General features: G+C 37.9%; 1 long non-coding RNA gene and 1 other non-coding gene across 2 annotated transcripts; both read right to left on the bottom strand.

The window, feature by feature from the left end:
- Positions 1 to 6,923: 6,923 nt before the first annotated feature.
- Positions 6,924 to 9,356, bottom strand: LOC128133023 (uncharacterized). The gene is made up of 4 exons (XR_008231219.1): positions 8,988 to 9,356; positions 8,717 to 8,785; positions 7,892 to 7,958; positions 6,924 to 7,325 (listed from the first exon to the last, which is right to left on the bottom strand). It is a non-coding gene; the product is annotated as an uncharacterized LOC128133023 (long non-coding RNA).
- Positions 9,357 to 22,596: 13,240 nt separating this feature from the next.
- LOC111884322 (U6 spliceosomal RNA) lies at positions 22,597 to 22,699 on the bottom strand. The gene has a single exon (XR_002847697.1). It is a non-coding gene; the product is annotated as a U6 spliceosomal RNA (small nuclear RNA).
- Positions 22,700 to 22,924: the final 225 nt, after the last annotated feature.

Below are 22,924 nucleotides of genomic sequence, written 5' to 3'. Positions count from 1 at the left end.
AAAAAATTTCATATCCTTTTTACACCATTGAAATGCATTGAACGGGCAATTATACCTAATTAGGAAAGAGCTTATGCTTCATATGGGTTGGATATAATTTAGAGTTTTTAAAAAAAATGACTTGAAGTGATAGTTTAAAAAAACATGTAACACCGACAAAATCCAAAACTTTACAATAGGGTCGACTACCCATTAATCAAGGGATGACCAAATGTGTAATAACCACAAAAAATTATGTAAAAATAATATCGAAATAGAACAATGTTGGAAAAAGTATAGAAATATAACAATATTGGAAAAGGCAGAGACTAAATTGACAATTGAACATACTTTTATGGATGGAGATTGCAAATGTAAAAGTTTGAAGGATGAAAACTGTGAAACCCCCTAAAAAGTGGTGGCAGAAACCAAAAGTCCTAAACTTGTGAAGGAAAAAAAACTATGGGTCAAAATGTGAATGTTAAAAAGTTATTGTTCAAACATCCCACGGATTATATATATATATATATATATATATATATATATATATATATATATATATATATATATATATATATATAATTGGATGTTATAGGTGGATGCAATATCAAAGTCAAGTTGATCTATATAAACAACTAGTTTATAAACTGTGAGAAAAACAGTTACAAAATTAATTAAATTTTCATAGTAAAAATTCATAATTATTAATCAATTATTTTATATAAATCATTTTAACTAAATTATTAATTAAATTATTAATTAAGAGATATATCAAAAATTTAAAGTTAGAATAAATTACACGAATGGTCCCTACAGTTTAGGGCAATTTGCGCGTTTGGTCCCTAACTTATTTTTTTTTGACTCGGAAGGTCTAAACATTACTTCTAAACAGGGGAAATGACTTATTAGGGTAATTAACTATTGTTCTTGTACTCAATTGGTCATTTTTTTTTTGTATCTCATTTACCATTGAACTTGTTGTATGTGTTCACAGAAACCATTGAAACCGGCTATTGAAGGTTTCTGGCAAATTCTTATCTCCGACGACTCTCCGGTCGTCTTCTCCGACGAGCCTCCGGCAAAAATGAGTTTTTTCGACGGACCTTTCTCGACTGCCTTCCAAGCGGCATCCACCGCCGGTGTTGCTGCTTAGCTTTCTCCACCTTCCCCTCTCTCCCTCCTGTTGATTTGATGCCAAAAAAAGGTAGAAGGGACGCAGACAGCAAGCCACTTGCCACCTCCTCCTGCTATCACCGGAACCCACCTGCCACCTCCCTTTTGCCGTCGGTAAACCACCATTACCACCTCCTGTTGCTTGCTGCTGCTATAAGTCATCAAGCCGAGACCCAAGGATCCGTCGAAAATCTCATTTTTGCCGGAGGCTCGCTGGAGAAGACGACTGGAGAGTCGCTGTAGATAAGAATTTATCGGAAACCTTCAATAGCCGGTTTCAATGGTTTCTGTGAACACCTACAACAAGTTCAATGGTAAATGAAATACAAAAAAAAAAGAAAGTGACCACTTGAATAAAAAAATAATAATTAATTACCCTAATAAGTCATTTTCCCCTTCTAAACATTACCTGACATTTTAGGCAAAGTTATATAGATCATGTCTACACAACACTTCAGAAAAAAAAAAAAAAGTATTTGAATGGCATGTCACAAGGAATATTCAAATCCCAAGTTAAGCCACCTTAATAGTGATTAAAATTAAGCCACCTTAATAGTGATACATATTGCTTCTCAACTATTGAAAACTTTTCCCGATCAATAACCCAAATCATATTTTTATCTACATTAACAGGACTTACTCATCATCAAAAGTGTTAAATTCAGAAAACCATTTAATTTATATGAAATTGGGCACTTTATTATGTTAAATTTTATTATAAAAAAAAACCACTCCATAAGTTTTGACCTTTGAAAAATGACATTTTATTAGGTTTGCATGTTATCGACTTATCATGATATGGAAGAAAAAGGGTGACATGGACATAAAGTGGTATGTAGATGCCTAGATGTTCACATGGTTTATTATTATTATTATTATTATTATTATTATTAATAATGTTAAATGATCAAGTTTCTAACACTCTAAAATTAACCCAAAACAGAGGAACACAACAATATCAAAATCACAGCAAGTAAAAAACAGTAAAAAAAGACGATGATTTACGTGGTTTAGCTTTTGATAAGCCTATATCCACAAAGCAACAGGGACACCATTTATTATCAAACTGTGGAGGTTACAAAAGTTCACTCAAAACACACACACATACTCAATTTTCTGCACACCCATTTAGATTACTATCACTAGTATCTTTAACACTTAATATATAACTGCCTTGCAGTTACTTAATGCACTCAATTTATTAACATAAATTAATATTGCTAATAAATATGCATCACTAGAAACTGAGCCATATTTATAACAATTAATCCCTTTTTACATTCCCTAAAAACACACCATTAGTTAGCTGTTAGCATACATGAAACTTTTCAGGAAAAAATTGTCAAATAACAAAAAAATCCGTTTTTCTTGGTCAAATTTTTCAACCCCACCTTCTTTTTTGGTTATTTGACAAAATTTCCCAACTTTTCTCTTGTTCCAAATTACCCTCTCACCATTCTGTTGCCTCTAATCACTGGCTATCCGCATATGCAACCAATCCTAACAGTAAAGTTATAATCCAAGCATGTGAACGGTGGTGGGTTTTAATTTCTTAATCTTTAATGTTATTTCTTTGAATGCTTGAAATTTTGCTGAATATAACTTATTAAATATCATGAAATTGGTGGAACACAAAACATGTCAGAATTATGTTTTGGCGATTATCAAAATATCTCCTTGTTAATGTAACTAATCTAAAAAAAAAAATTCCCTGCCCTTGCATCAACATTTTATAATTTTATTTAACCCTCAAATTAATGGTTGTTCTCTTTGCTAGATATATGTTGAGAGTCGTATGCTGATAGGTCAAGTAATCGGCCCCGAGGCTGACACTATTGATTTGAGTCGATAGGTAAAGCCCAAAAAAAGCCCAGCCAGTGTTTAAAATCTTGACCTGTTTAGGTTATTTGTTCGGACCAATATGGTCTGAAGCATAAAGCCATAAACCATATCTGTATGAAAAAAGCCATAATAGAGAATAATCTCCCATTTTTTAAGCGATTTGATTTGAAATTATTGTGAACTGGGTTACGGTTACAACGTGTACGAACCACGAGTAAAATATTTTTAAAATTTAATTTTTATTAAATTAATAAGATTAAAGTTTTTTTTTCTTTTTTTTTTTTTAAACTTTTGCATTGATGTTTAAAATTAATATATATTTATTTGAAAATATGGTGGCTTTTGGGCTAATTTTTAAAATGGCAGATTGAAAGCACAATCAGATACTACATTGCCTTAATAAAAAAAGGTAATTAAAAAGTACAATAAGATAATAAAAAGATAAAATTAGGATTATATACTACAAAGAAATGGATATTTCATACAATGTATAAGTTTGATGTCCGATAAATGTTGTATGTCAAAATCCAAAATTAAATAGGAATGAACTTGAACTGTAATACCACCAGGTATGCCAAATCATTTTTTTAGAAAAAAATTAAAGTAACATGCAAAACACCAAAACACCAGGCAACCTTATCTTTTGTAGGCAATGCTAACAAAGTTTTTGGAGAAGGAGGATGTGGATTGACTTGAGATGCTTGGCGCTTTTGATTGGTTAAGGAGTCTTTAAGAGAGAAAACAATCTGCTTTTGTAGGATTTCTACTCCCAGAAAATCCATCCATTGATTTTTTAATTTGGAATTAAATCATTTTGGGAAATCGATATGTGAGGATGTGGATGGATTATTTGTTGTAAGCATGTTGTATGGAATCACTGTAACTAATTTGACATCAGCCGATAATCCTTCAAAAACAACCATGTACACAAAGGGTTAGATAATATACATCATTTAATTCATCTAAAATATAATCGGATTATCATTCAAAAGCAATTTCAATTTATGTAATCAGTTTATCTAACACCACGTCCTTGACAAATCCACCAACAATCAACTTCAACCCACTAAGAAACTAAATTACGTAATGTAATCTTATAATCTTATCCAAAGATACCTGTTGTGAAGAGATCATGTATTATAAAAAAAATAATCGAAAGATACTTGTTGTAATGATGAAGATCAAGAAAGCGACAACCGAGAAAGATGAGAAAGGCAGCCAAAGGAAAGTAAATGAAATTAATATTGTGAATAGAAGCAGGGGTATAGAAATTTTGCAGGAACTATGAAACTAAAGAAACATGTATAACCATTTACGAAATAAACATAAACATGTAATAATAAAGACGAACCATAAAAACTAACCTTGTTTATGTTATTTCGTGCTTCTTGTTTTTGTGTGTGCAAGATTCGTTAAATGCTTCACAGAGTAAAAAAAGGATGATGAAAACGTTTTGAATATAGTTCCCTGTTATTTTGAGATTTGGTATACTATTACCATTAAAAAGCATATTAAAAGCTGTTAATTACATATAACCGTATATACTTCCCAATTTTTTAAAAATTGCTAGTATTTAATTAAGGGATGACTTATACATATTAAATGCGTGGTATATTGGTAAAATCAATTTTGGCTGAAAATGAATGTGGAGAAAAAATAGTCTTTTATTAAGATAAGTAGAAGTAGATTTGAACTGTTCCACAAATGAAAAATGTAACAAATGAAAGTTCGGAAGCTCAAAATTGATGGAAGATCCAATTTCTATTTTTGTGTAGGCAAGCCCGAAACCCGGTTAACCGATAACAGTGGGTTGGGGTTAGAGGTGCACAAAACAGGTCAGTTAATTTTTGTATCCAAAAAGATAGCCGAATCAGATATTTATTTTGTAGATATCTGAATCAGATATATCCTATGTGACGGATGCAAGTCGGATACCATAAATCTTAGACATCGGATTCTTTTTTACCTTATTTTTATCCAAATAAAAATCTGAAAATGTCGTCAGAAAAAAACCCAGTGATATTACTGTTTGACTAGCCATTTGGACCCCATAATGACCATTTTGCCCATCTAAAATTAATATAAATATGTGTTAGTTCGTTTAGTTTTATTTAAACACACCACAAAAAGTGATTGAGACGTAATATCATTTGGTAATGTGACCAACTGATTCAAATGGGTATGACCAAGCTTGTTATACACTTGGGCCACTCAGTTGGGCAAACATGGATTCATTAGGGACATCAATTTTTTTTTTTTTTTTGAAATTCGTTGAGACAAGTTTAAAAAAGGAAATGATATTTTGAAATTTTGCAACTTGTCAAAATCGAACACAACCTCTCCTATCAAATTTATTGGATACAAGAATTATATATTAAACTTTCAAAATTCGCTGTAAATACCATACCAACAAACTTATTTCAATCCTACCTCACATCCGATGCAATTTCCTTCCCAACCTACTTCCAACAAAATATTTTTGGACAACACTCAAATTTACAATAAAAACTTTTTGGTACTTCATCTTCGATACCAAATCTTCATGGTAGCATTCGTTACGGTAGAAGTAGTAGGAGAGGAAAAGGGAAAACGGTTACCACGAGAAATGAAGACATTCCACAATGATGGACGTCGGAGGAGGGGTATGCTTTAGCAGTAGAATGGTGTGGGACATCGAAAAATAACACTCAAGGAAATGGTATGAAGGAACAAGCTTTTTGGGAAACTGCGCTCGTCAAATTTCACGCTTTCTTGAAAAAAATCCATAACGCAATGTCGATAAGTAGTAAATTGCGAGAATTGAATAAGAGGCGCACCAAATTCAACTCGGTCTACAACAATCTATATTTGAAAAAAAACAGTTGCAACGAATTTGATTTGTTCAAAGCCGCAAAAGTGCTATATCAAGTCGAGATATGTCATACGTTCAAGTTTGAGAGACCATGAGAGATGCTGAGAAGATCCAAAATGGACTCAATGTCCAACATCGACGGAGGTGTAATCTAAGAGGTATCAAAACTCGAGCTTGGTTGACGTCTCTGACGCACAGACTCACATCGACCTCCATGCCGAAACCGATGAGCTTCTGGATGACATCAAAGAGAAATCCCCCTCCCCCCCCCCCCCCCCCCCCACCCCCACCCCCACCCCACGACGACCGTAGGACGCGACAAAGCGAAACGCACGACAAACATGCAAAGGAAGTTGACAGAAAAGTAAAATATATGGTGGAAATTGAAATGAAGTTCTAGCAACACATATAACCGCAACAAAAAGAAAAAAAATTGATTTGCGGCGTGAACATTTGGAAATACTTCGTAGACAAGAAAGGAGTGACGCAGACGAAAATAAATGATGAATGACTTGGTAATTCTTAGGATTAGAACCAAAGGCATGTCGCCCGAAGATGAAGAATTGGTACGAGCGTTGAAAATGAAGATTCAAGACAAACTTAAGGGCAAAATTTAAATTTTAGGATCGTTTTATGTTTTTAGTTTACTGTATCTTTTTTCTTGTGATATTGTAATGTTTTATTTTCAATTTAAATATTATGATTTTATTTTAATGATGTATTTTATTTAAATAGTATGTTCTATAAATTTTTATGAAAAACTTCATAAATAGTCCATGTGCTTTCTAGAAATGTGGATATAGTCCATAAATTCAAAAAACCTTATAGATCGTCCTTATGGTTTCAAAACTTTTGACAAAAAGTATTTCACCCACATAAAAAGACTTGTATACCATTTTAAATATATATTTTGATTTTCTTTATTTAAATCTATTTAAAATAAATAAATAAATAAAACCCCACTTTCTGCCTCTCTCTCTCTCTCACTCTCTCTCAAGAACAGACAATTAAAAACACACACTCCCCTTCCCCTTGTTCTTCCTCCCTACAACCGAAACCCACCGACAATCACCTTCCTTTGTCTTTCTCCGGGCATGTCGATTTTGTTTTCGAAATGCTTGATATTGCAGAAGGTGGTGTAACACTTGAATCCTGGTATATTTTTTTATTGCCCTTGTTATTATAAAAGTTGCATTTTGGTCCTTAGGCAGTACAGGAGGCGTACCACATGGTACACTTAGCATATAAGTTGTAACATCTCAAAATTCAAGACCAAAAATTTCATTTTTAAATAAGTCATTATAAAACCGTAAGTAATAAAACATCCATAATAACATATCATGTCAAACACCAAAGTAGAAATAATCAAAACATGTTATCATAAAACAATATCAGAGTGTAATCCCCAAGACCTCATGTGCGAAAATATAGTGTGATGCGCTGCGATCAAGCCGACTCATTTCCTTTGAAAACGAAGTACCTAAAACCAAAACTGAAAACTGTAAGCACGAAGCTTAGTAAGTTCCCCCATCATACCACATACTCTACCAAACACATACTACCAGTCAATTCTAGGGTGCCCGACCTACCCTGCCAGGCAATTCTAGGGTGCTCGACCTAACCTGCCAGACAATTTTGGGGTGCCCGACCTACCTATGTCAAGCATTTCTGGGGTACTCGACCTAACATGTCAGGCCATTATGGGGTGCCGACCTACCCTTTGGTTTATCTTAACTAGCTACAGGGACTATTTCACCCCTATACTGTTAGGCATATCTGGGGTGCCTGACGTACCCTTTGGTCCTTACGATCGTAGCACGAGGACTATTCTGTGACATCCCCAAAATCACGGCCAGAAAAGACCGATTTTGTTTATGCTTTATAAAAATCAGAGTACTTCATTTTATAAAAAGGTTGCGGAATTTGTTCCCAGAAAAACATGGTAAATACGTTATTAAAACATTTTTGAAGAAACGTATTTATTTCATTTTAAAATGTTTGGGATGTCATCGTTAATACCGAAACATAAGCATAAACAGAACTTACAATGATTTACACTACTGATCTACATCTCTTTTAAATCTCTCAGTGTAATGTCACTTCACTTCGTCACCTGTGATATACATAAACTGAGTGGGTCAGGTTGGGAAACCTGGTGAGTACATAGGGTTTTCAACCCACAATAATATAATTATTATGTTCAATCAAACAATCAACCCAATTACCCATCCCCATTATCTTCTTTACTCTTTAAGGATTTAACCTAAGAGTCATCTATCCTGCATTCGTTTATTCCGAAGCTTCCAGGGTTATGGGACTGGCACTAAATCCATAGCTGCCAATGTTCGTTCATAAAGCACTAATTCCATAGCTGCTATAGTCTATTCATCGAGTACTAAATCCATAGCTACCAGTCTTTATCTAATAGGTACTAAGTCCATAGCTACCAATGTTCAACAGGTACTAAGTCCATAGCTACCAATTCCTACAGGTACTAAATCCTTAGCTACCAGCGTCTAACTAATAGGTACTAAGTCCATAGCTACCAATTCCCAACAGGTACTAAATCCATAGCTACCAACGTCTAAAAGGTACTAAGTCCATAGCTACCAGTGTTTGTCCCATAGGCACTAAGTCTATAGCTGCCAATGTATACTCACGTCATCTTCTATCTCTCATCATTCATCTACCCATCTCATACCCAACATTTTCGTATATATAAGATACGTATACAGTTTAAGTCCTTTAAAACATGTATAAAACGTTCAACCAGCATAGACAGCAAGTATTCAGATAATGTGCACACATAGCACGTAGTTTATATAAAATACTTCATATCTATGTGTAAGATGAAAGGGACTATGCACTCACCTGAAAGGTGGTGAGTCGGCACTCGGACAGCACTTCGTTACTCTTAAAACAATTATCCCTTGACGAAACCTAGTATCATTACCACTAGAGTTTAGTCTAACGCTTGACGAGACTAATTTAATAGTCTAGCTATTATTACTATTATATAAGCGTTAAATAACACTCAATATAACTCATAATAATAGCCTAAATAATTATTTTAAGGTCCTAACAATGTTACTATAATTAAATAAAATCTATATTAAATATACTATAGGCGTAGCTCACTTACAGCGGGTTTTTATTAAAAACCAGGCTTCGCTGGAGCAGCGTTTCCGAGCCGAAAGCTTTTCTTCTCGGAGCCGTCGGGCGCTCCGGGGCTTTCTTCTCGTGCTAGGGAGGTTCCGTAGACTTGGGAGGGGTTTAGGGAGGCTAGAGAGAAGTTAGAGAGAGAAAGAAAGGCTTATGGTGTGAAGAAAATATGAGGAGTTCACCCTTGTATTTATAGGAAGTGTATAGTAAAGTAGTCTCCAAGCTTCGTCCGTAACTTTTGCATACGAGCTCCATTTTTGTCTGTCTTTTTACTGTTGAGTTCCTATTAATGAGATCTTCAACTTTCATTTAGACCTCGTTGGCTAATTCTCATTCTATCTCGGATTTACAAAACTGTATCAAATTCGCCGCGCTCGAAAAGTAGGGACTAAGCTTCGTCCATAACTTTCACATACGAGCTCCATTTTTGTCTGTCTTTTTACCGTTGAGTTCCTATTAATGAGATCTTCAACTCTCATTTAGACCTCGTTGGCTAATTCTCATTCTATCTCGTATTTACAAAACTGTATCGAATTCGTCGCGCTCGAAAAGTAGGGACTAAGCTTCGTCCATAACTTTCGCATACGAGCTCCATTTTTGTCTGTCTTTTTACCGTTGAGTTCCTATTAATGAGATCTTCAACTCTCATTTAGACCTCGTTGGCTAATTCTCATTCTATCTCGTATTTACAAAACTGTATCGAATTCGCCGCGCTCGAAAAGTAGGGACTAAGCTTCGTCCATAACTTTCGCATACGAGCTCTATTATCGACGTTCTTTATATCCACGCGTTGGTATTTACGAGTACTATAACTTTCATTTAGATCCCGTCGGCTAAAAATCGACCGATCTAAAATTCAGATTTCGGGCTGTGCACTGTTTTGCTAAATCTTAGAAAAATCATAACTTCCTCATACGAAGTCAGATTTGGGCGTTCTTTTTATCGATTTTCTTAGTTTAACATATTCTACGACTTTCGTTTAGATTGCTAAGGCTAAATCTCGCTCTATCGTAAATTCACTATTTACGCTTCCCGGTATCGTGCCGGTTCCGTCGCGAAACTTCAACGGGTCATAACTTCTTCGTTATAACTCGGTTTTCGGCGTTCTTTATATGTACGAAAACCTTGTAACATACTATACAACTTGGTTAAGATTATTTATTCTAAATAATCTTTTGTCGAAAAGTCGTTTTCGACCCCTATTGCCTCTAAATTGACTAGCCCGGATTTGCGGGCGTTACAATTATCTCCCCCTTAGGATGATTACGTCCCGGAATCATCAACGAAACATGGTCGTATAATGACTCCATATGTCGTCTCTTCATCCTAGGTAATAATTATAACTTCTACATTCCTTCAAGTCTATCTCTCAGACTTATTGACTGTATGTAGTACTCGATCGTGCACCTGCTCTCTTCCTCAGGCTAGACTCCAAATTATGATCTTCAAGTCAAAATCTCGATCCTTACTGGATACGGACTTGAGATAAGTTCTTTTATTACTACTATAGATCGATGTGTCATATTCTAATGACCTATCATCGTATGTTGCAACACTTAGACTTAGGTCTCTTAGAGTTAAATTCTAAAACAAACTATGCCTTCCTTCATGTTCTAATGTGATATAATCACACTTTAACATTAGGCATTTCTAGCCACCAACTTCTTTAACAACGAGTGCGATACTTCTATTGATCGCTTTGATTTCAACCGTTTGGTTTAAGTCGGACGCTACATCAAACTTGGTCCTCTGAACCACACAACATACTCATCGTAGTCGGACTCGATTCGATATGACCACTAGGGTCGGAATATCAACAATCTTCTTAGTCATTACCGAAACGATGGTAACAACACACTTGAATAAAACGAAATCAATTACTAGCTTCTTGGTAACCTTGTGACTTTCCCTGATCCAAGTGTGAGTCCTGTGCTTCCGGTAGTATAGGCCTCTACTACCATTCACACCTACTCATACTCGTCCCAAGTATTGTCTCGCAGTTTCCCAAGTCACCATGCAGCGAATCAACTTAACACATCAGATAACGAAACAAAGGTTTTATATTATTTCTTGAAATGATTACATAGGTGTTCAAGTTCACCCTAGGCTATGCCTCTAATAGGCTACATCATACAATACTATGGCTACTGCATAACTTGATCTTCGGATATGAAGTCCTCATCCTTGATTCCTCGCACGGTTTTCTGCTTCGTCGAGGATCATGTGAAATGCCCTTGGTTTCGGCGGTGCATTTGGTCTTGCAACTTCGTTTTTCTTTGGACAGTTCTTTGAAATATGCCCATCATTTCCACATTCGTAGCACTTCTTGTTTTCGAATGTACAATCTTTGGAATAGTGACCGGTCCTACCACACTTATAGCACGTCACTTCACCATCGCATCTTCCGAAGTGTTTCTTCTTGCACTTCTCACACCACTTGGCTTCATTCCTTCGGTCGTCCAGGTTAGACTTCGAGAACTTTCCCTTATTATCAGGTCTTGAGGATCCTTCCGACTTCCTCTTCTCACCAACTTCAACTTTCTCCAGACCCTTTTCCCTTATTTGGGTCTCAACATTCTTGGCTGCCCAGATGGCGGCTTTCAAAGTGGTTGCTTGTTTGACCATTGGACCAAAGTCTGCTGGTAATCCATGGGCAAACTTATTGACCTTGGAGAGTTCAGTTGGAACTAGATAAGGAACAAGCTTCATTTTCTCCGTAAAACTTGCAGCATACTCGATGACACTCATCTTTCCCTTCTTTAGATTCTGAAACTCGTTGTTGATTTCCAGAAGATCCTGTTCAGAGCAGTACTGCATTTCTAGCTGCAGCAGAAAATCCTCCCATGACATCTTGTTCGCTTCTCCTTTGGGCATCGAATCAGCTAGTAGCTTCCACCAGCTTAGTACTCCAGATTTCAACAGAGGAACCGCGAGAGCGGTCTTTTGCCTGTTGCTACACTCACAACTCTCAAACATCGTCTCCATCTCGGAGATCCAGTTTATGACTTCCACCGGCGTCGGGCTTCCAGATAGACTCGGTGGTTTGGACGCCATGAAATCCTTGTATTTGCATCCACGTCCATCATTTCCTCCATCCTGGTGGTTTTGCTTAACCATTGGTGGGTTGGCTTGACCAACAGTCCCACTGTAGTTTCCCTCCTCAGTCTGCCCCTCGTTCAACTCGGGCCGTTCGATCTGAATGGTCGCTTCCTCTCGATTTTGCTGGAGCAAACGCCTGGTTTCCTCCATTTGACGATCCAACATCGCTTGGATCATCGCTTGCACTCCGGCCATTGTGACTGGCTCAGCAGTGGCTTCCATCACCGGTATTTGCTCAATCACTGGGGGTTGGTTTCTGTTCCCATTTGCATTTACGTTTCCACTACGGGTTCTTACCATCTTGATCTATACACCTAATGAGGTGAATCTAGACCTTTACTTAGGATTGACGTTTAAATCATCCTTATCACTCCGAAACGTTTACATGCTAGTTCTAATATCGTAGTCGTACGTTTAGAATCCTAAACACATAAGGTTTCCAGATCCGGTCGGCAACAGACCATAGATCCGATCAAACTATAGCATAACAAATCATTTAGCACATAAAAGCAATTTAGGCATCATTCCTAAAATAAGCTAGTGCTCACACCTCACAATCATCGCTTAGCATTCTAAGTTTAAGTCTAGAAATAAATCCATATTCCTAGTTCGCTTAAACTAATGCTCTGATACCAACTGTGACATCCCCAAAATCATGGCCAGAAAAGACCGATTTTGTTTATGCTTTATAAAAATCAGAGTACTTCATTTTATAAAAAGGTTGCGGAATTTGTTCCCAGAAAAACATGGTAAATACGTTATTAAAACATTTTTGAAGAAACGTATTTATTTCATTTTAAAATGTTTGGGATGTCATCGTTAATACCGAAACATAAGCATAAACAGAACTTACAATGATTTACACTACTGATCTACATCTCTTTTAAATCTCTCAGTGTAATGTCACTTCACTTCGTCACCTGTGATATACATAAACTGAGTGGGTCAGGTTGGGAAACCTGGTGAGTACATAGGGTTTTCAACCCACAATAATATAATTATTATGTTCAATCAAACAATCAACCCAATTACCCATCCCCATTATCTTCTTTACTCTTTAAGGATTTAACCTAAGAGTCATCTATCCTGCATTCGTTTATTCCGAAGTCCCTTACTTCCAGGGTTATGGGACTGGCACTAAATCCATAGCTGCCAATGTTCGTTCATAAAGCACTAATTCCATAGCTGCTATAGTCTATTCATCGGGTACTAAATCCATAGCTACCAGTCTTTATCTAATAGGTACTAAGTCCATAGCTACCAATGTTCAACAGGTACTAAGTCCATAGCTACCAATTCCTACAGGTACTAAATCCTTAGCTATCAGCGTCTAACTAATAGGTACTAAGTCCATAGCTACCAATTCCCAACAGGTACTAAATCCATAGCTACCAACGTCTAAAAGGTACTAAGTCCATAGCTACCAGTGTTTGTCCCATAGGCACTAAGTCTATAGCTGCCAATGTATACTCACGTCATCTTCTATCTCTCATCATTCATCTACCCATCTCATACCCAACATTTTCGTATATATAAGATACGTATACAATTTAAGTCCTTTAAAACATGTATAAAACGTTCAACCAGCATAGACAGCAAGTATTCAGATAATGTGCACACATAGCACGTAGTTTATATAAAATACTTCATATCTATGTGTAAGATGAAAGGGACTATGCACTCACCTGAAAGGTGGTGAGTCGGCACTCGGACAGCACTTCGTTACTCTTAAAACAATTATCCCTTGACGAAACCTAGTATCATTACCACTAGAGTTTAGTCTAACGCTTGACGAGACTAATTTAATAGTCTAGCTATTATTACTATTATATAAGCGTTAAATAACACTCAATATAACTCATAATAATAGCCTAAATAATTATTTTAAGGTCCTAACAATGTTACTATAATTAAATAAAATCTATATTAAATATACTACAGGCGTAGCTCACTTACAGCGGGTTTTTATTAAAAACCAGGCTTCGCTGGAGCAGCGTTTCCGAGCCGAAAGCTTTTCTTCTCGGAGCCGTCGGGCGCTCCGGGGCTTTCTTCTCGTGCTAGGGAGGTTCCGTAGACTTGGGAGGGGTTTAGGGAGGCTAGAGAGAAGTTAGAGAGAGAAAGAAAGGCTTATGGTGTGAAGAAAATATGAGGAGTTCACCCTTGTATTTATAGGAAGTGTATAGTAAAGTAGTCTCCAAGCTTCGTCCGTAACTTTTGCATACGAGCTCCATTTTTGTCTGTCTTTTTACTGTTGAGTTCCTATTAATGAGATCTTCAACTTTCATTTAGACCTCGTTGGCTAATTCTCATTCTATCTCGGATTTACAAAACTGTATCAAATTCGCCGCGCTCGAAAAGTAGGGACTAAGCTTCGTCCATAACTTTCACATACGAGCTCCATTTTTGTCTGTCTTTTTACCGTTGAGTTCCTATTAATGAGATCTTCAACTCTCATTTAGACCTCGTTGGCTAATTCTCATTCTATCTCGTATTTACAAAACTGTATCGAATTCGTCGCGCTCGAAAAGTAGGGACTAAGCTTCGTCCATAACTTTCGCATACGAGCTCCATTTTTGTCTGTCTTTTTACCGTTGAGTTCCTATTAATGAGATCTTCAACTCTCATTTAGACCTCGTTGGCTAATTCTCATTCTATCTCGTATTTACAAAACTGTATCGAATTCGTCGCGCTCGAAAAGTAGGGACTAAGCTTCGTCCATAACTTTCGCATACGAGCTCTATTATCGACGTTCTTTATATCCACGCGTTGGTATTTACGAGTACTATAACTTTCATTTAGATCCCGTCGGCTAAAAATCGACCGATCTAAAATTCAGATTTCGGGCTGTGCACTGCTATGCTAAATCTTAGAAAAATCATAACTTCCTCATACGAAGTCAGATTTGGGCGTTCTTTTTATCGATTTTCTTAGTTTAACATATTCTACGACTTTCGTTTAGATTGCTAAGGCTAAATCTCGCTCTATCGTAAATTCACTATTTACGCTTCCCGGTATCGTGCCGGTTCCGTCGCGAAACTTCAACGGGTCATAACTTCTTCGTTATAACTCGGTTTTCGGCGTTCTTTATATGTACGAAAACCTTGTAACATACTATACAACTTGGTTAAGATTATTTATTCTAAATAATCTTTTGTCGAAAAGTCGTTTTCGACCCCTATTGCCTCTAAATTGACTAGCCCGGATTTGCGGGCGTTACAATTATCTCCCCCTTAGGATGATTACGTCCCGGAATCATCAACGAAACATGGTCGTATAATGACTCCATATGTCGTCTCTTCATCCTAGGTAATAATTATAACTTCTACATTCCTTCAAGTCTATCTCTCAGACTTATTGACTGTATGTAGTACTCGATCGTGCACCTGCTCTCTTCCTCAGGCTAGACTCCAAATTATGATCTTCAAGTCAAAATCTCGATCCTTACTGGATACGGACTTGAGATAAGTTCTTTTATTACTACTATAGATCGATGTGTCATATTCTAATGACCTATCATCGTATGTTGCAACACTTAGACTTAGGTCTCTTAGAGTTAAATTCTAAAACAAACTATGCCTTCCTTCATGTTCTAATGTGATATAATCACACTTTAACATTAGGCATTTCTAGCCACCAACTTCTTTAACAACGAGTGCGATACTTCTATTGATCGCTTTGATTTCAACCGTTTGGTTTAAGTCGGACGCTACATCAAACTTGGTCCTCTGAACCACACAACATACTCATCGTAGTCGGACTCGATTCGATATGACCACTAGGGTCGGAATATCAACAATCTTCTTAGTCATTACCGAAACGATGGTAACAACACACTTGAATAAAACGAAATCAATTACTAGCTTCTTGGTAACCTTGTGACTTTCCCTGATCCAAGTGTGAGTCCTGTGCTTCCGGTAGTATAGGCCTCTACTACCATTCACACCTACTCATACTCGTCCCAAGTATTGTCTCGCAGTTTCCCAAGTCACCATGCAGCGAATCAACTTAACACATCAGATAACGAAACAAAGGTTTTATATTATTTCTTGAAATGATTACATAGGTGTTCAAGTTCACCCTAGGCTATGCCTCTAATAGGCTACATCATACAATACTATGGCTACTGCATAACTTGATCTTCGGATATGAAGTCCTCATCCTTGATTCCTCGCACGGTTTTCTGCTTCGTCGAGGATCATGTGAAATGCCCTTGGTTTCGGCGGTGCATTTGGTCTTGCAACTTCGTTTTTCTTTGGACAGTTCTTTGAAATATGCCCATCATTTCCACATTCGTAGCACTTCTTGTTTTCGAATGTACAATCTTTGGAATAGTGACCGGTCCTACCACACTTATAGCACGTCACTTCACCATCGCATCTTCCGAAGTGTTTCTTCTTGCACTTCTCACACCACTTGGCTTCATTCCTTCGGTCGTCCAGGTTAGACTTCGAGAACTTTCCCTTATTATCAGGTCTTGAGGATCCTTCCGACTTCCTCTTCTCACCAACTTCAACTTTCTCCAGACCCTTTTCCCTTATTTGGGTCTCAACATTCTTGGCTGCCCAGATGGCGGCTTTCAAAGTGGTTGCTTGTTTGACCATTGGACCAAAGTCTGCTGGTAATCCATGGGCAAACTTATTGACCTTGGAGAGTTCAGTTGGAACTAGATAAGGAACAAGCTTCATTTTCTCCGTAAAACTTGCAGCATACTCGATGACACTCATCTTTCCCTTCTTTAGATTCTGAAACTCGTTGTTGATTTCCAGAAGATCCTGTTCAGAGCAGTACTGCATTTCTAGCTGCAGCAGAAAATCCTCCCATGACATCTTGTTCGCTTCTCCTTTGGGCATCGAATCAGCTAGTAGCTTCCACCAGCTTAGTACTCCAGATTTCAACAGAGGAACCGCGAGAGCGGTCTTTTGCCTGTTGCTACACTCACAACTCTCAAACATCGTCTCCATCTCGGAGATCCAGTTTATGACTTCCACCGGCGTCGGGCTTCCAGATAGACTCGGTGGTTTGGACGCCATGAAATCCTTGTATTTGCATCCACGTCCATCATTTCCTCCATCCTGGTGGTTTTGCTTAACCATTGGTGGGTTGGCTTGACCAACAGTCCCACTGTAGTTTCCCTCCTCAGTCTGCCCCTCGTTCAACTCGGGCCGTTCGATCTGAATGGTCGCTTCCTCTCGATTTTGCTGGAGCAAACGCCTGGTTTCCTCCATTTGACGATCCAACATCGCTTGGATCATCGCTTGCACTCCGGCCATTGTGACTGGCTCAGCAGTGGCTTCCATCACCGGTATTTGCTCAATCACTGGGGGTTGGTTTCTGTTCCCATTTGCATTTACGTTTCCACTACGGGTTCTTACCATCTTGATCTATACACCTAATGAGGTGAATCTAGACCTTTACTTAGGATTGACGTTTAAATCATCCTTATCACTCCGAAACGTTTACATGCTAGTTCTAATATCGTAGTCGTACGTTTAGAATCCTAAACACATAAGGTTTCCAGATCCGGTCGGCAACAGACCATAGATCCGATCAAACTATAGCATAACAAATCATTTAGCACATAAAAGCAATTTAGGCATCATTCCTAAAATAAGCTAGTGCTCACACCTCACAATCATCGCTTAGCATTCTAAGTTTAAGTCTAGAAATAAATCCATATTCCTAGTTCGCTTAAACTAATGCTCTGATACCAACTGTGACATCCCCAAAATCATGGCCAGAAAAGACCGATTTTGTTTATGCTTTATAAAAATCAGAGTACTTCATTTTATAAAAAGGTTGCGGAATTTGTTCCCAGAAAAACATGGTAAATACGTTATTAAAACATTTTTGAAGAAACGTATTTATTTCATTTTAAAATGTTTGGGATGTCATCGTTAATACCGAAACATAAGCATAAACAGAACTTACAATGATTTACACTACTGATCTACATCTCTTTTAAATCTCTCAGTGTAATGTCACTTCACTTCGTCACCTGTGATATACATAAACTGAGTGGGTCAGGTTGGGAAACCTGGTGAGTACATAGGGTTTTCAACCCACAATAATATAATTATTATGTTCAATCAAACAATCAACCCAATTACCCATCCCCATTATCTTCTTTACTCTTTAAGGATTTAACCTAAGAGTCATCTATCCTGCATTCGTTTATTCCGAAGTCCCTTACTTCCAGGGTTATGGGACTGGCACTAAATCCATAGCTGCCAATGTTCGTTCATAAAGCACTAATTCCATAGCTGCTATAGTCTATTCATCGGGTACTAAATCCATAGCTACCAGTCTTTATCTAATAGGTACTAAGTCCATAGCTACCAATGTTCAACAGGTACTAAGTCCATAGCTACCAATTCCTACAGGTACTAAATCCTTAGCTATCAGCGTCTAACTAATAGGTACTAAGTCCATAGCTACCAATTCCCAACAGGTACTAAATCCATAGCTACCAACGTCTAAAAGGTACTAAGTCCATAGCTACCAGTGTTTGTCCCATAGGCACTAAGTCTATAGCTGCCAATGTATACTCACGTCATCTTCTATCTCTCATCATTCATCTACCCATCTCATACCCAACATTTTCGTATATATAAGATACGTATACAATTTAAGTCCTTTAAAACATGTATAAAACGTTCAACCAGCATAGACAGCAAGTATTCAGATAATGTGCACACATAGCACGTAGTTTATATAAAATACTTCATATCTATGTGTAAGATGAAAGGGACTATGCACTCACCTGAAAGGTGGTGAGTCGGCACTCGGACAGCACTTCGTTACTCTTAAAACAATTATCCCTTGACGAAACCTAGTATCATTACCACTAGAGTTTAGTCTAACGCTTGACGAGACTAATTTAATAGTCTAGCTATTATTACTATTATATAAGCGTTAAATAACACTCAATATAACTCATAATAATAGCCTAAATAATTATTTTAAGGTCCTAACAATGTTACTATAATTAAATAAAATCTATATTAAATATACTACAGGCGTAGCTCACTTACAGCGGGTTTTTATTAAAAACCAGGCTTCGCTGGAGCAGCGTTTCCGAGCCGAAAGCTTTTCTTCTCGGAGCCGTCGGGCGCTCCGGGGCTTTCTTCTCGTGCTAGGGAGGTTCCGTAGACTTGGGAGGGGTTTAGGGAGGCTAGAGAGAAGTTAGAGAGAGAAAGAAAGGCTTATGGTGTGAAGAAAATATGAGGAGTTCACCCTTGTATTTATAGGAAGTGTATAGTAAAGTAGTCTCCAAGCTTCGTCCGTAACTTTTGCATACGAGCTCCATTTTTGTCTGTCTTTTTACTGTTGAGTTCCTATTAATGAGATCTTCAACTTTCATTTAGACCTCGTTGGCTAATTCTCATTCTATCTCGGATTTACAAAACTGTATCAAATTCGCCGCGCTCGAAAAGTAGGGACTAAGCTTCGTCCATAACTTTCACATACGAGCTCCATTTTTGTCTGTCTTTTTACCGTTGAGTTCCTATTAATGAGATCTTCAACTCTCATTTAGACCTCGTTGGCTAATTCTCATTCTATCTCGTATTTACAAAACTGTATCGAATTCGTCGCGCTCGAAAAGTAGGGACTAAGCTTCGTCCATAACTTTCGCATACGAGCTCCATTTTTGTCTGTCTTTTTACCGTTGAGTTCCTATTAATGAGATCTTCAACTCTCATTTAGACCTCGTTGGCTAATTCTCATTCTATCTCGTATTTACAAAACTGTATCGAATTCGCCGCGCTCGAAAAGTAGGGACTAAGCTTCGTCCATAACTTTCGCATACGAGCTCTATTATCGACGTTCTTTATATCCACGCGTTGGTATTTACGAGTACTATAACTTTCATTTAGATCCCGTCGGCTAAAAATCGACCGATCTAAAATTCAGATTTCGGGCTGTGCACTGTTTTGCTAAATCTTAGAAAAATCATAACTTCCTCATATGAAGTCAGATTTGGGCGTTCTTTTTATCGATTTTCTTAGTTTAACATATTCTACGACTTTCGTTTAGATTGCTAAGGCTAAATCTCGCTCTATCGTAAATTCACTATTTACGCTTCCCGGTATCGTGCCGGTTCCGTCGCGAAACTTCAACGGGTCATAACTTCTTCGTTATAACTCGGTTTTCGGCGTTCTTTATATGTACGAAAACCCTGTAACATACTATACAACTTGGTTAAGATTATTTATTCTAAATAATCTTTTGTCGAAAAGTCGTTTTCGACCCCTATTGCCTCTAAAATTGACTAGCCCGGATTTGCGGGCGTTACATATTCCATTCCTACTACCACTATCACATAACAACATATCATAAACATGCTATCAGGAATATCTGGGGTACCTGACCTACCCTGTCGGTCCTTACAACCGATACCGGGGTATATCCTACCCTTCGTACCACTATCACATAAAACATAGCATACTAGCACATAACACATAACAGATAGTGGCATACCAGACAATTATCACAAAGACAATCATCTCATATATAATCAACTACTAGTGGGCAGCCTTTGGTGCCTTAGACCCACTTCTATTGGAAGGTAACCCACCTCACACTGCTGAAGTCCCGTAGACACAATCCCAGCTGCTGGATGACAGATTCCCAAACTGTCAATATCAAAACATCACCCAGTTAATAATTGGGTTCCAACACAAAAATCATAAGTCCATGCTTGGGGTAAAAGGACTGCTTTACCCTAATCTTAGCTTGATCTAAACCCAAGGCCTAATCCAAAGGCCCAACAGTCAATTATGAGTCAAAGCCCAACATATGGCCTAATTTTCCAAATTGGGCCCAAACCTTTACATGGTCTCACTCTAAGGCCCAACCATTTATTCCAGTCCAACATTTGACATTCTAATGTCCCAATATCATATAATCATTAAGGCCCAATCTATGAAAATTGGGCCCAAACCCCTTACATGGGACATACCCTAAAGCCCATTAAATTATTCTAGTCCATATGCTTGATTATGGATGACCCATTAATAGCCCAATCACCAAAGCCCAATAGAAAGGCCCAACACAAAGCCCAAGTGAAATTAGGGTTTCACATAAAATGACAATTAGGGTTAAGTGTTTCTCACTTAACCCATTAAGGGCTTAATCCATTAAGTCCATCACTCTACTAGATAAGTCATATGGTGTGATTGGGTGTAATTCACAACTCCATTCCAATGACCCAAAAGTGGGTCCCAATAATTCCAAGGCCCATAAATCCAATATTAGGGTTTTCTAAACCCTAATTGGGGTTCCCAACCCCATCTTAGCCCAATAGGCCCAATAGCTAGGTCTTTTGATCAATTAGGGTTCATATGACCCAATAGTCACATGTTTGGGCTTTTAGGTCAATTGGGGATTCATTGGGCCCAGTAGGGTTTCATTGGGTTTATTAGGCCCACTAGGGTTTATTAGGCCCATTAGGGTTTTATTCCCTTTTTCCAAACATCCCAACGAATCAAACACAACAAGCACACCACCACCCAACACGGTGGCTGGTGGCGAAAGCCACTACCTCATGGTGATGGTTAGGGTTTTCCTTTTCATTATTCCGACATGATTACAGTTTACAAAACAAAATCCAAAAATAAACACACACACTAACTAAGATAAATACACACACACATGGTGGCACATGGTGGTAGCCACCACCTCACGTTGGTGGTGGTGGCTATACTCGATTTTCTAGCCAAACTAACACCATCTACAACCCATATACACGATTCTAATTTGTTCAAAAGGCTTAGCCACCCACCTGGTGGCTCACGGCGGTGGCAGCGACTGCTTTGCGATGGCTAGTGTGCTGTTAAGAAAAAAAATCAATGATCTCGAAAAGAGAAATTAAGAAAAAAAAGAATCAATGATCTCGAAAAAAGCTTGATACTGTTTTGAGATTTAGTAAAGAAAATGGTGAGAAGCTTGAGAAAGAGATAGAAGAATGGGTGACAAAAGAACTTGAAGATGCAATTCTTGCACATTTGGAATCTGAGAGTGTTCATTAGTACGAAAAAGAAAGTCTTAGTAAGATTGTAGAAGAGAATTAAGAATCTTCAAAAGATTATGGAATCTTCGGAAGAAGAATTTGATCATTCGAGTGCTTCTTTTTCTTCTCAATTATAAAAAATAATTGTAGCACCTGGTTCCTGGTATGTAAAATTTATCTAAGTGTTTTGCATTTTTAGCCTTGGACTCGGCGAGTTGTAGGCCCGACTCGCCTGTAACACTCTCCTCTGGCACGTATCAAAATATTGTCCGCTTTGGGCCACTCGGCACGAGGACTTCCCAGGGGGTCACCCATCCTGGTACTACTCCCGCCCGAGCATGCTTAACCGCAGAGTTCTTATGGGATCTGCTGCCCTCACGGCTTTAAAACGCGTTGTGTTAGGGAAGGTATCCACACCCCTTATAAGGAATGATTAGTTCTCCTTCCCAGTCAATGTGGGATCAGATCTAACCCACTTTTAAAAAATTTGGACCATTTCTCGATTTGTGCGTGTCATCCTTGCGTAGGGGCCATGCTAATCTTCTCTGTATCGTTCCAATTTTATCGGATGTCCCCGAAGGGATCAAAGGATTGGGCCAAGACCATGCGTGCGTCTAGCACTAGCTGACGCTGTGAGTGTGCGATTTAGGTGCACTTTGCACAACGCATCGGTCGCTGGGAGCTGAGGAGCTTTTATTTTAAAGTGGGTTAGATCTGATCCCACATTGACTGGGAAGCAGAACTAAGCATTCCTTATAAGGGGTGTGGATACCTTCCCTAACACAACGCGTTTTAAAGCCGTGAGGGCA

Source organism: Lactuca sativa, chromosome 3 (assembly GCF_002870075.4).
Source record: "Lactuca sativa cultivar Salinas chromosome 3, Lsat_Salinas_v11, whole genome shotgun sequence".
Lineage (NCBI taxonomy): Eukaryota > Viridiplantae > Streptophyta > Magnoliopsida > Asterales > Asteraceae > Lactuca > Lactuca sativa.
Note: the sequence above shows the minus strand (reverse complement) of the source record. Positions and strands in the feature narration are given on the sequence as shown.